General features: G+C 43.9%; 1 protein-coding gene across 1 annotated transcript in view; it reads left to right on the forward strand.

The window, feature by feature from the left end:
- Positions 1-13,722, forward strand: part of LOC136875863 (growth factor receptor-bound protein 10) — a 1,220,440-nt gene that overhangs the window by 970,900 nt on the left and 235,818 nt on the right. The window lies entirely within an intron of this gene.

Genomic DNA, 13,722 nt, shown 5'->3' on the forward strand with positions numbered 1-13,722 from the left:
TCCTTACCGCCAGTACATGAACTCCGCATCTTGCCGAAAACAGTCCTTGCCGCCAGTACACGAACTCCACAACTTGACCTTATGCCGCCAATACACGAACTCTGCAACTCCGCAACTTTTACCTGCTCAACATCCGAACTCCGCAACTTGCCCAAAACTGTCCTTACCGCCAGTAGACGAACTCGGCAACTTATACATGCTCAACATCCGAACTCCGCGACTTGCCCAAAACTTTCCTTACTGCCAGTACACGAACTCCGCAACTTTTACCTGCTCAACATCCGAACTCCGCAACTTGCCCAAAACTTTCCTTGCCGCAAGTACACGAACTCTGCAACTTTTATCGGGTCAACATCCGAACTCCACAACTTGCCCAAAACTTTCCTTGCCGCAAGTACACGAACTCTGCAACTTTTATCGGGTCAACATCCGAACTCCACAACTTGCCCAGAGCTGTCTTTACCGCCATTACACGAGCTCCGCAACTTTTACCTGCTCAACATCCGAACTCCGCAACTTGCCCAAAACTGTCCTTACCGCCAGTACATGAACTCCGCATCTTGCCGAAAACAGTCCTTACCGCCAGTATACGAACGCTGCAACTAGCAGCTGACCTGTAATTTCCTTTCCCGTAACAGATCAGTAAGCCATTTATAATAACGAGCTTCAAATGCAAGTACTGTTATTCAGAAGATATTTTCAAGCTAACGATAATATTCAAACTTAGTACGAAACACTTTTCAAAAAGTTCAATCGGTCCATTTCACCATTTTACCATTGCACAGTTTTCTTCTGGATTCTTTCTTTGGTTTTCTTGTTAGTTTTTGGTTCGGAACCAGAGTCGACGCCATTTAGCCGAATGTAAGTGTCTGCTTGTTCTCTTCTCAAAATGGATCATGAGTGTAATTTCCCACGCGTCTTGATAAAACATTGTTGTAGAGATATGCCCTTCATTACACGCGGAAGCCAGTGTTAAAAGTTTGGAATTACCGGGCGAGTTGGTCGTGCGGTTAGAGGCGCGCGGCTGTGAGCTTTCATCCGGGAGATAGTGGGTTCGAATCTCATTGTGGGCAGACCTGAAGATGGTTTTCCGTGTTTTCCCATTTTCACACCAGCCAAATGCTGGGGCTGTACCTAATTAAGGCCACGACCGCTTCCTTCCCACTCCTAGCCATTTCTATCCCATCGTCGCCTTAACACCTATCTGTATCGGTGCGACGTAAAGCCATTAGCAAAAAATGTTCGGAATTACTAGTCTCCTTCTTCGAGAATCTCCAACGCTGTTCACCAGCACTTTCCTGTAATGTCTGTATGGAAATATTTTTAAAGTAGGAATGTCTGATTCCTTTCACTATCCATTACTTTTACGCTGTTCTTCATCTTCAGTATATCAGTACCTTACTTTCTCGGCGCTAGGTTCTCCCACTAATATGCTCTGCAGCCAGGTACAAGCTAGCCGGACGCGTCTGTTTTTTTACCTGAAGGGCAAGTTGCGGAATTGGGGTAGAGGGATTGGTGGACACTTCCTCGACCTTTTCTGAATTGCGAAGTTCGTGTCCGTACGCCCCGAAGTTGGTTTTTTCATGGTGTCCCATTTTCACACCAGGAAAATGCTGGGGCTGTATCTTAATTAAGGCTACGGTCGCTTCTTTCCCGCTCCTAGCCCTTTCCTCTACCGTCGTTGCCGTAAAACCTATCTGTGTTTGTGCGACGTAAAACAGATTGTAAAAAAAAAAATTACACCACCTCCTCCGCCTGCTGCCATTTCTTGATGGATTCCGTACTTTACCATCTGGCAGAGAGCGAGCAAAATGTAGCTTCCACCGCAATCCCAGTCTCATCCATGGCTGTGACAATATGGAAGGTACTGGAGTATGGGTGGTGCTGAGCATCACTACTGCGTCTGAGTGTTATGAAAGGTGTTGCTCATAGGGCCAGTCGTGCTGTAATAGCACTTTCTGGTCCAGTGAGAAAAGCAGTGGCAAACAACCTCACTTCTCATCTTGCCTAGTATGTCTCTTCACTTTTTTGTGGGGGAGGGGGGAAGCGTTTTCTTTCCCCCCGTCCAAATGATCTTAGGGGGCAGAGTGCCATTCTCCCCCCCCCCCCTTCATAAAAAATCTCCTCCTAGATGTTAAGTCCCCTTAAAAGTGGAGGTTGGTAGTCTTCGGTGGCTGCTAAGGCGTTAAATCTGGAGAAGGTGGGATATGCTTTTATGTCAAGAAATGGAATTAAAAAGCGGGCATTCCTTCAGAAAACTACATTTCCCAATGGAGACTGTGGCGGTGGAGCTTTTCACATTTCGTGTTATGAAATGCATAAAATACAGTACGGTAATAGAATATTTATTAAGAAAATGTATTTCTGAAGCAAGTTTCTAATTTTTTTACCTGTGAATATTTTTTATAGCTTCGTACATAAAATGAAAATGAAAACCCACAACCTGTTTTCCAGTCATTGACCGGGTCAGGGATGGAATGAATGAAGCCTTCCTCTTGCAGCGAGGATAGGAATTGTGCCGGCTCCCGAGGCCTGTCGCACTCCTTTGGGGCAATGATTGATGACTGACAGATGGAATGAAATAATGGAGAGCGTTGCTGGAATGAAAGATGACAGGGAAAACCGGAGTTCCCGGATAAAAATCCTGCCCCACCTCCGCTTTGTCCAGCACAAATCTCAGATGAAGTGACCGAGATTTGAACCACGGTACCCAGCGGTGAGAGGCCGATGCGCTGCCGCCTGAGCCACGGAGGCTTCTTTCGTACATAAAATATCCCTTCAAAATAATTGCTATATTTGTAAATCAAGTTTTATTTTTCTGTTTGCTTGTGAATATTATTAAAAACTCCGTGCATGAGACTCGTTCAAAAATATATTTGAGAAACATTCTCTACTACAGTCGAGCCGCTGGCTGTCCGGCCCTGACGTTTCTCAGACAGTGTTGCCGATTTTGAACCATACGATATAAACAAACACACACACCTGAAATATTTCACGTATACGTAGATCAGATTGTGTGTTAATGCGACGGAAATGCGTACGGAAAGGTGCGAAAATTACCTCTAATATATTGAAAACCAACACTAGTGTAATCATAATAATAAAACATTCCAATTAAAATTATGTGCACTCAATAACAGCGTAAATATAACAAAAGATTCCAGTCGAAGTTATGCACATTCCAAGAATAGCGTAAAGATAACAAAACACTGCAGTCAAAGTTAAGCACGGTCAGAGAATAGAATAACCGTAACTCAAAAACAGTAGGCTATAGACGTAATATAAAATAACATTAAAACGGAACTGTGTGAATAGTATCACCGTAAATTTAATAAGTCAGAATAAAAAACCCTAAAAATAGTATCAACGTGGCAATAAAAACGACGCTTTTCACGGTTGTCCTACCTACTTTTAAAGCGTCACAAACTCGATCCACCACTTTTGTAACAGGAAGAAGAGGCCCACCGTTATCACGCTCTTTCTCAAAATATTCACGTAGTCGGTATATAAATTCACGGCTTTGGCTCTTATAACAACTGATTTTTTCTTACTCGTTTTCGATGATCCACTGGCCATGTCACAATAACAAAAACAAACGGCTTACACACACAGTGAACGCATACACTTCATGCAGGCTAGCGAGGAACTGAGGCCACGTGTTTCTCTTCAAAGAAGTGGCATCACCGCACTAGCAGTACAAGAGAGTCATGGCGACATGAACGGTGATTGGTGCTTGCTGTAAAATATTAAATCTGGCGCGCCAGTGACGTCAGGCATTGCAAACCGTGACGATTATTCTACCACTAGCAGAACTCTTAGTATTCTTTGTTGTAAAATACCTTTAATTAAAACAATAATATAAAATCGACGAGGGGTGTAGGTTTCAATGATTAAATATTAAAATCATACGGCACATTGTAAATTCATAACAGTGTTTTCAAGGTTATATGTATAGTTTCAAATCGCCGCAGGTTGGCAATACTCTTCTCTACTCTTATCTTTACTTTTCATCACAATCTGTCAGGGCCGGACAGCCAACGGCTGGACTTGTATATTTCTGTTGTTTTTTCTGTTTGTTTATCAATATTGTTAGGAATATTTGCATTAACAGTTGTTACTCATTTAAATGCCTGTTTTGGTGTTGATCAATCCCCACACACACAGCAATAATTCTGCCTGGCTACCATTGCTCCTTTTTGTGTGTGGGGTTTCCTATAACCGCAGAACCTATGGTGGTGCTATTTGAGGATCCAACCAGCCTAAGGACTGATGACCTAACAGACAGACTTACCACCACCTCTCCTAACCCTGCCGGCCAGCATTCTAATGGTGAAATATTTTTCCATCAACGGTACTCTAACCGGCTAAACATGGTGTCAGGCCATATAGACTCGGCGTCTTAACGATCATGATAATCATTTTGTCATAAAATCCATTAAGTGATCAAAAATTGGTGGGTGGCTCGGAGCAGTCAGCTGACCTTGCGTGTGCACAGTAGAAATATACCAATAGTTCTGTTCCGAAAATGACACCTTAAACAATACGTACAAAGAGAATATTTCACGCTCTACAAGTACAACCCTCCAGGGCCCCTTTTGGGTGGGGGCAGTAGAATAACAACCACGGTATCCCCTGCTTGTCGTAAGAAGCGACTAAAAAGGATCCCGGAAGCTCTTAACTTGGGAGCATGGGTTGACGACCACGAGGCACTTAGCTGATCCCTGGCATTGCTTTCCACCTACTGTACTTGTGTGTCAGGTTGCTAACTTTAATCAATCCTTTCCGACCTCCCTTGGTCAACTCTTGTTCTTTTCCGACCCCGACGGCATTATGTTTGCGAATTCTTGGTTTTTTTTATTTTCACATCCTTCGTGGTGCTTATCTTTCTTTGGTCGATGCCTTCATTTTTTGAAGTGTTTGACCCCTTTCATTTTATTCCTCTCTGATTAGTGTTATGCTTTGTTGTACTTACTCTCAAAAGAAAAGTTACCACCCCATACGCTACATGGTTGTTTCCCCCCCACACACACACACACCCCGCGACTCAGCGTGGGTTCCCACCTCTGCCACCTCAACGGCAATGTCCTGGAACGTGAGACATTTGGTCGGCGATACAACTGACGAGGAGGACCAGTACCTCACCCAGGCGGCCTCACCTGCTATCCTCAACAGGTTCATGCCGGAAATGGGAAGGTTGGAAGGAATTGGCAAGGAACAGGGAAGAAAGCGGCCGTGACCATAAGTTGGTTACCATACCGGCATTTGACAGGTGAAGAAGTAGAAAATCACGCAAAATCACTTCAAGGTTGGCTGAGTTGGGACTCGAATCCCACTCTACTCAGTTGACCTCCCAAGTCTGAGAGGACCGCGTTCCAGTTCTCGTACTACTTTTTGAATTTCATGGCAGAGCTGGGGATCGAACCCGGGCCTCCCGGGGGTGGCAACTAATCACACCACAGAGGCGAGACAGTAATTAAGTTCATGAAAATGTTACGGTTTTCATACTTCTGTATCGTTTATAATGGAAAGCTAAAATATGTATAGTATGAAATCTTAGACATCCATAAACTTGGGAGGCTATTAATATAATCTGTCATTAGCACGGTCGAAAAACTGCCGGGTTCCTCTTCAGAAATACTCACTGTGTCATCTTCTGAACAGCCTATGTAAGAACGTCAGGCGTGTAGCGATGTTTTGATGTCTTTATTGATCATATTACAGAGTTCCATTGCAATCAATACCTTTGATACACCACGTTCCATTTGAAACTGCGGCAACAAATCACTATATTTTAAGTTCGTAAATGTTATTGTCGTTTGGGTCATCAGTCCATAGACGGGTTTGATGCTTTCCATTCCACCCTATACTGCGCTAATCTTTTCGTTTCTACGGAACTATTACATCCTGCATCTACTCTAATCTGTCATATTCATGCCTTCCGGCTTTTACCGACTGCACTTCCCTTTAAAAACTAAGTGAACACGTCCTGGGTGTCTCAAGATGTGTCCTCTCATTCTATATCTTCTTTCGATCAAATTTCGCCAAATTGTTCTTCTCTCACCATTTCAACTTAGTATCTCTTCATTTGTGATTCGATCTATCCATCTCACCTTCAACAATCTTCTATAACAACACGTTTCAATATATTATATTCTCTTTCTTTCTGAGCTACTTATCTATCGTCCAGGGTTCACTTCTGTATAGTATCACGCCCCAGATGGAAGTCTTCTTTGTATTTCCTGTATCAGGTTCGAAGTGAGCAAATTTCTGTTCTTAAGAAAGGCTTTCCTTACTTCTGCTATCATTAGTTATTCGTCTATCCAAGTAACAGTATTGATCGACGTCCTTTAAGACTTTATTTCGTAATCTAATATGTCCTGCATCACTTTACTTTCGTTCCTCTGCACACCATTACTTTCGATTACGGATTTATTTATTTTCATCTTGTACTGTTTAATTGTAATTTGTTTTACGTCTCTGTCTCCAGTGTCTAGAGGTAGCGTGCCTGCTTCTCACCTGGAGGTCTCCGATTTGATTCCCAGCCAGGTCAGAGATGTTTACGTGGACCTGAGGGTTTGTTCCAGGTCCACTCAGCCTACGTGATTGCAATTGAAGAGCTATCTGACGATGAGATGGCGACTCCGGTCTAGAAAACCAAGAATAACGACCGAGGGGATTTGCGTCATCTCGTAATCTGTAGGCCTTCGGGATGAGCAGTGGTCGCTTGGTAGACCAAGGCTCATCAGGGTTAGTTTGTTTTGGTTTGCTTTACGTCTCACCGAAGCAGTCAATTCTTTTGGGGACGGTGGGATAGGAAAGGTCTAAGATTTGCAAGAAAGCGACTGTGCCCACAATTAAGGCATAGCCGCGGCATTTGCCGACCGTGGGGTTCAAACCCGCTATCTCCCGAATGTAAGCTTATAGCTACGTGATTCAAACCGCGCAGCCACTTCTCGGTGTCTATTTAATCCACCTGACTTGGGGATTGGGTATTTGCCTTTATGTACACTAACTGCTACAGAAGAACGCAATACGCAATCTCTCCACATTGGATTAACGTCAGGAAGGCCATCGGGATGTAAAACAGCGTCAAGTCCAAACATGCGGCTCAGTTCCCACCTAGGACCTCAGAAAGCTGTTGAGGTAAATACGCTGTGTGTTCAGCTACGGTATACAGACAAGTACGCCGCGATGCCGTTTAGGCTGCCTGCTTCTCAATTTCGATTTTTCCTTTTTCTCTGTAAGATGACAGATGAACCGGAACTCATTTCGTCGACTTTCTTAAAAAAAAGGAATGGCACAACAGCCCCGAAGGGCCTTGGCCTATCAAGCGACCGCTGCTGAACGTGAAGGCCTGCAGAGTTTGAGCTGTCGTGTGCTCAGCACGACGAATCCTCTCGGCCGTTATTCTTGGTTTTCTAGACCCGGGCCTCCTCCTTACAGTCAGCCAGCCCATCAATTGTAATCACGTAGGCTGAGTGGACCTCGAATCAGTCCTCAGATCCAGGCAAAAATCCCTGACCTGTCCGGGAATCGAACCGCGGGTCCGGTGGATGACTTAATGCTGAGTATTAATTTTTTATTGTTGAGTAAACATGGAATGTGTTGGAGACATTATTTTGATATGCCGACATCGTTTGACATGGAATTTCAAATGGATATTTTTCATCCTTCAAGAATTCGACTACCTCTGCGGAGTTTGAGACCGTGAACAAGAACCAAAAGCCGACACTCTGCAACCGCTGCTTCTTGCGGTGTCTTCCTGCTGTACTTATATTAACAAAGTAATTGGATTGATGTTCATAGATAGAGGACAAACTGCTTGAGGAATGTGCGTGCTCTCCAGATTATTTTAGGATTCACATCATGAGTTTAGTTTTGGGCCGCTTGTGGTACTGATGGGATTAAAACTGTTCACCAGGCAAGAAGCAAACACTGAAGGACTAAAACACACAAACTTCTGAGTGGCTGTGGTTACAAGTTAAATTGTAATGGGAATTACCAAGTCCTGCGGGGCCTGGAGGCAGTGGAGCATACAGGGTGTTAGGTGTATACGTGCAGATATTTCTTGTAGCAATAGAGAACGATGTGACGAACCACTATATATCAAACTTTTAGTAATCCGCGGAAGTTATTTCCGAGAGCAAAGTGATATGATGTTTTTAGAATAGGTAGTATGCCTCGTTCTGCGAATGAATAGCTTTCCGTTGATAACAGGCAAGTCACGCGCCATCCGTACCAAACTGGTTCTACTGTAACAGCTGAACGCCACGAGATGTTACGTAATATACTTGCCAAACTGGTTTTATGTTTACGAGCAACTGAACTACGATAACAGCTGAAGGCTGCTACCGGTGTTCACAATGTTACGTTACATTCTCGCCAGACTGGTTTTGTTGTTAGTATTTAGTTTCCGTCAGACAACCCTAGTTATCGGTTTCGGACCCTGGAGCTGTATCGAATTGTCAGCGTTAATACTGGTTCATTTGCTGTTACGTCATTTAGGGGATTGGGATATCTGTGGTCGTCAGCCCCATGGTCTAGTGAGTATGGAAATGACCTGAAAACCTATGTCTTTACGCCAACGAAAGTAAGCACGGGATTGAATTGAATTAGGCAAGCACAGCCAACGTTTTACTTCAAACGAATAATGGACATGTTATACAAATAAATAAATTAAACGTACCTACATTTCGTGCCTCCTGCCGGGCTGTGTGGCTCAGAAGGTTGAGGTGCTGGTCCTTTGACTCCAACCTCGCAGGTTCGAACTTGGCCCAGTCCGGTAGTTTTTGAATGTGCTCAAATACGTCACACTCGTGCCGGTAGATTTAGTGGCACGTAAATAGAACCCCTGCGGGACTAAATTCAGGCACCTCATCCTCTCCGATAACCGTAAACGTAACGCAAATACCATTATTATTATTATTATTATTATTATTATTATTATTATTATTATTATTATTATTATTATTATTATTGACTACTCGCCAATAATGTCTGCCTAGAAAATACTTCTCATCGTTTATAACTATGGATCTCGACAGTTGTATAATGTCCTAATTATGATGATTTTCAAAATTGGCTTTAAGTCGCACCTACACAGATATGTCTTATGGCGACGATGGGACAGAAAAGGTGTAGAAGTGAGAAGGAAGCCTTCGTGACCTAAATGAGGTTCAACTCCAGCATTTTCCTGATGTGAAAATGAGAAACCACGGAGAACCATCTTCAGGGCTGTCGACAGTGGAGTTCGAACCCAGTATCTCCCCACTGGAAGTTCACAATTTCGCACCCCTAACCGCACGACCAACGTATTCCAAGCTCTAATGCCGGGTTGAGTACCTCCGACGATAGAGCGCTGGTATTCTGATCCCATCTTGGCAGGTTCGATGGAGGCTCAATTCGGGGGTATTTGAAGGTGCTGAAATACGCCAGTTTCGTGTCTGTAGATTTACTTGCATTAAAAAAAGTCCTGCGGTACAACATTCCAGCACCTCGGCGTCTCCAAAACCCGACAAAGTAGTTATTGGGACGTAAAAAATTACATTATTATTTCGTGCTTGCAAACGAAAAGCATATGTGTAATGGTAAAATAAAGCAAAATAAAAGTGGCCAGTCTGAGTTGCTCAGACGTTTAAAGCACTGGTTTCTTGTTTCCAACTTAGCAGGCTCGATCTTGGGTCCGTCCGGTGGCATTCGAAGGTGCTCGTCAGCCTCGTGTCGGCAGATTTACTGGCACGTAAAAATAACTCCTTCGGGACTAAATTACAGCGCCTCCAGAAACAGTATGAGTAGTTAGTGGGACGTAAAGCAAATAACATTACCGGTATTATTATTATTATTATTATTATTATTATTATTATTATTATTATTATTATTCACCTGTTCATACTTTCGTCTTATTCCTCTTTTTACTCTCCTATTAAGTCGTATACTTGTTATTCATATTTGATGTTTTGTTATTAATATTATTGTTATTTTATATAATTATTATTTTTATTATTTAGTTTATTTCGTTTATTTATAACATCTCTTTAGCTTCATGTGACACAATACTTTTTCCGTCTTTAATTCACCTTTTGTGTCGTGTGCCGGTGTACTTCTGTCTTGTGCTTCAAGACAGTGCTGCAAGATCTGTGTTTGCTTCCCCAGCCCGGGGGTGTTTCGTTTCTCATGTGACAGAGTTACATCTTACGTTCTGTTACATGTTTAAGTTTGGCCTTGTGATACATCGCCTTTCATCTGCTCTGCAGCCTTTAAAAGTGTAGCATGGTCAATGACCTCAGTGCTTGTTTTTTCCACATATCTGGACTAAGAACTTGTCTCACTCGGCACAGCAAGTTCAAGGCCAACCACTTCTATCTGTTTGTTTGTTTATTTATTTATTTACCCAGGTATGTATGTCAACATTGTACTATGTCAACATCGTACCATGAAAACGTACTCAATAAACGGGGTGTTTGGGGGGTCTCTGTCCTGGGTGGTGTATTCTGCGGGCCTCCTCTGGGGTCCGTGTTGTTGCTGCGGTTATCTCTCTGCGCGTTCAGGTATTTACTAACATGTTCAATTCAATTTATTGTATATACAAGACATACGTCCAACTTGAATTATTTCATCCTCACAACTCTACTTCCTTACTCCATGGCCCACGAGCTACACGTATAGCTGACGGCCCACCCACCCCTCTACGAGTGTGGGAATGAAATAACTAATTTGATTGAATTGTTTTCATATTTCAGTAGTGATGAATATAAAACAAGCATTTTTGAATTTGTATACGTGTTAATGATGATGATTGCTGTTTTAAGGTCATCGGCCCTTAAAAACGCAAAATGTCTTCTGTTTTAACTCGTAGTGAATAAGAAACAAAATATAAATTTCTCGACCACACGTAAAGAACCAAAAAACCGAGCTCGATAGCTGCAGTCACTTAAGTGCGGCCAGTATCCAGTATTCGGGAGATAGTAGGTTCGAACCCCACTGTCGGCAGCCCTGAATATGGTTTTCCGTGGATTCCCATTTCACACCAGGCAAATGGTGGGGCTGTACCTTAATTAAGGCATGGCCGCTTCCTTCCCACACCTAGCCCTTTCCTGTCCCATCGTCGCCATAAGACGTATCTGTGTCGGTGCGACGTAAAGCAAGTAGCAAAAAAGAAACATGCAGTGTAGGATTGAGCAACTGCCGAAATGCGTTCAAGGTCAATGTCTAGCGTTTTAACAAGCACGTCTTCCGCACTCGCGCACTGAAACTCTCGATTTATATTTTTTGTTACCGGTACATCAATTTCCCTGCTCGGATTTATGAGAATATCGACCTATCGAGACTCAAAATACTAAGGCGATACTGTACTGTACTCCCAAGCCATTACGTTGCAGAAATGGCGTAACATCTGACATACCAAAGTAAAACTCGTAGCAATTGTTCAAAGTGATCACCCTGGGCTTCCCTGCAGGCTTCACTTCTCCGAATCCAGTTGCGACGCATTCGAGCCAAGACACCAGGGTTGTGTTCGACTCGTTGGCTGAACGGTCAGCGTACTGGCCTTCCGTTCAGAGGGTCCCGGGTTCGATTCCCGGCCGGGTCGGGGATTTTAACCTCAACTGGTTAATTCCAATGGCACGGGGCTGAGTGCATGTGTTGTCTTCATCATCATTTCATCCTCATCACGACGCGCAGGTCGCCTACGAGAGTCAAATGGAAAGACCTGCACCTGGCGAGCCGAACTCGTCCTGGAATATCCCGGCACTAAAAGCCATACGACATTTCATTTCATTTCATTTCACCAGGGGTGTTCAGAATATCCTCTGCTGCTTAAACAATACGTTCACGGAAGTCGTCCGAAGTGGTTACTTCAGTTCGATATACTTTGTGTTTCATGTTCCCCCAGACATTAAAGTCCATTGGAATAACGTCTGGAGATCTGGCTGGCCAATTGATAGTTCCATATCGTCCTGTTCACCCGTTGAGGAAATGTCTGCACCATCGTGTAAAATCCACGTGGTTCTGCGTAGTCGAAGCGACACGTCCTCTGAAAGCTCAAGTAACGTACTGTATCTACAGGAGCAAGGTAACATTAATAAAAAAGATGATTAGTCCACGTAACCGACTTCCTACTACACCCATCCAGGTATTAATTCATAACCGGTGCTGGAAATTGCCTTCTTCTACTGAATGGGGACGTTCTACAGCCCATGAGTGGGATATAGTGGGTTCGAACTCCTCTGTCGGCAGCCCTAAAGACGGTTTTCCGTGGTTTGCCATGTTCACACCAGGCAAATGCTGGTGATGTTCCTTAATTAAGGCCACGGTTGCTTCTTCACGATCCTAGCCCTTTCCTGTACCGTCGTCGCCGTAATATCTATCTGTGTCGTGGCGACGTACATCAGCTCGTAAGAAAATGGTAATCAGCTGTCAAAGACACTGCACCCGTTGAATATGGTCAGGATGCACTCGTTCTTCATGCAGTGCCCTACGTATGGTCCAAGTTGGTACACCAACGGCACGTGTTATACTACGCGTACGGCGCCCGGGATCATCGTTTACTATTGTTAGGATGCCCGGCTCCATGGCAAAACGGTTAGCGTGCTGGCCTTTGGTTACAGGGGTCCCGGGTTCGATTCCCGGCAGGGTCGGTATTTGAACCATCATGGTTATTTTCCCTGGCATGGGGCTGGGTGTATGTGTTGTCTTCATCCTCATTTGATTATCATCAAGATGCGCAGGTCACCTACGGGAGTCAAACCAAAAGACAAGCACCTAGCGAGCCGAACCCGTCCTGGGATCTCCCGGCACTAATATCCATACGCCATTTCATTTCCATTGTCAGGATGTCTTCTTCCGCGTCTAGAATTACACGTGGCCGTTTAGGCCATCGCTTCTGAAAGCGTGATGTAACACAACCTGCATCGCGAATACGCTGCAGTACAGCAAGTATCGTTGCTGGGTTCGGCACCCGTCTGTTGGAAAGCCTTTTCCGATAGATTCATTGAGGGCGACCCGTGTTCTGTTCTGCCACTCGATACACTAGCAGCATATCATGGTATTCGTGGTATTCATACACTGGCATTATTCAAATACTGCTACTACGAAGTAACTCGCGTACTAAACGGACGATAATTCGCCTCTCTGACAGCTGTTATTCAGGTCAAGGTCAGACAGACAGCTCATACCTCTAGTCTGGTGGTTTCATGTAGGGGCGGGAACCCGTCCCACCACACCCCCGTCGCTAGAAACAGCAGACGACCGACCGGCCCGTGACAGGTCTAGTGAATTTGTCAAACTGCTTACGTGAAATATTCTCCCACAGTGTGATTTCAATACCATGGATTCTTGGGAGACCAACTCGCCGTATGCAGAAACACTCCGTGTTGACGTGTACGTAAATAAAGTTTCTTACGTCAACGAAAGAATGCGTGGGATAGGATTTCCAAGTGAGTAGTATCAGAACTGAATTGTCAAAGCACATCGAACGTTTTGCTTCATATCAATAAGGGACATGTTATAAAAATAAATAAATTAAACGTACTTCCTTTTCGTGCTTCCAAACGAAAAGAACTTGTTTAATGGTAAATTAAAGCATTCTGCTTTTGCAGTGCCTATTAAACGTATCCAAATAAACGTTGCCAGGCTGAGTGGCTCAGGCGGTTCAAGCTCTGGTTTCATGAACTTAGCAGGTTCGATCCTGGCTCAGTCCGCTGGTATTTGAAGGTACTCAAATAC

The sequence above is a fragment of the Anabrus simplex genome, chromosome 6, assembly GCF_040414725.1.
Source record: "Anabrus simplex isolate iqAnaSimp1 chromosome 6, ASM4041472v1, whole genome shotgun sequence".
NCBI classification, from domain to species: domain Eukaryota; kingdom Metazoa; phylum Arthropoda; class Insecta; order Orthoptera; family Tettigoniidae; genus Anabrus; species Anabrus simplex.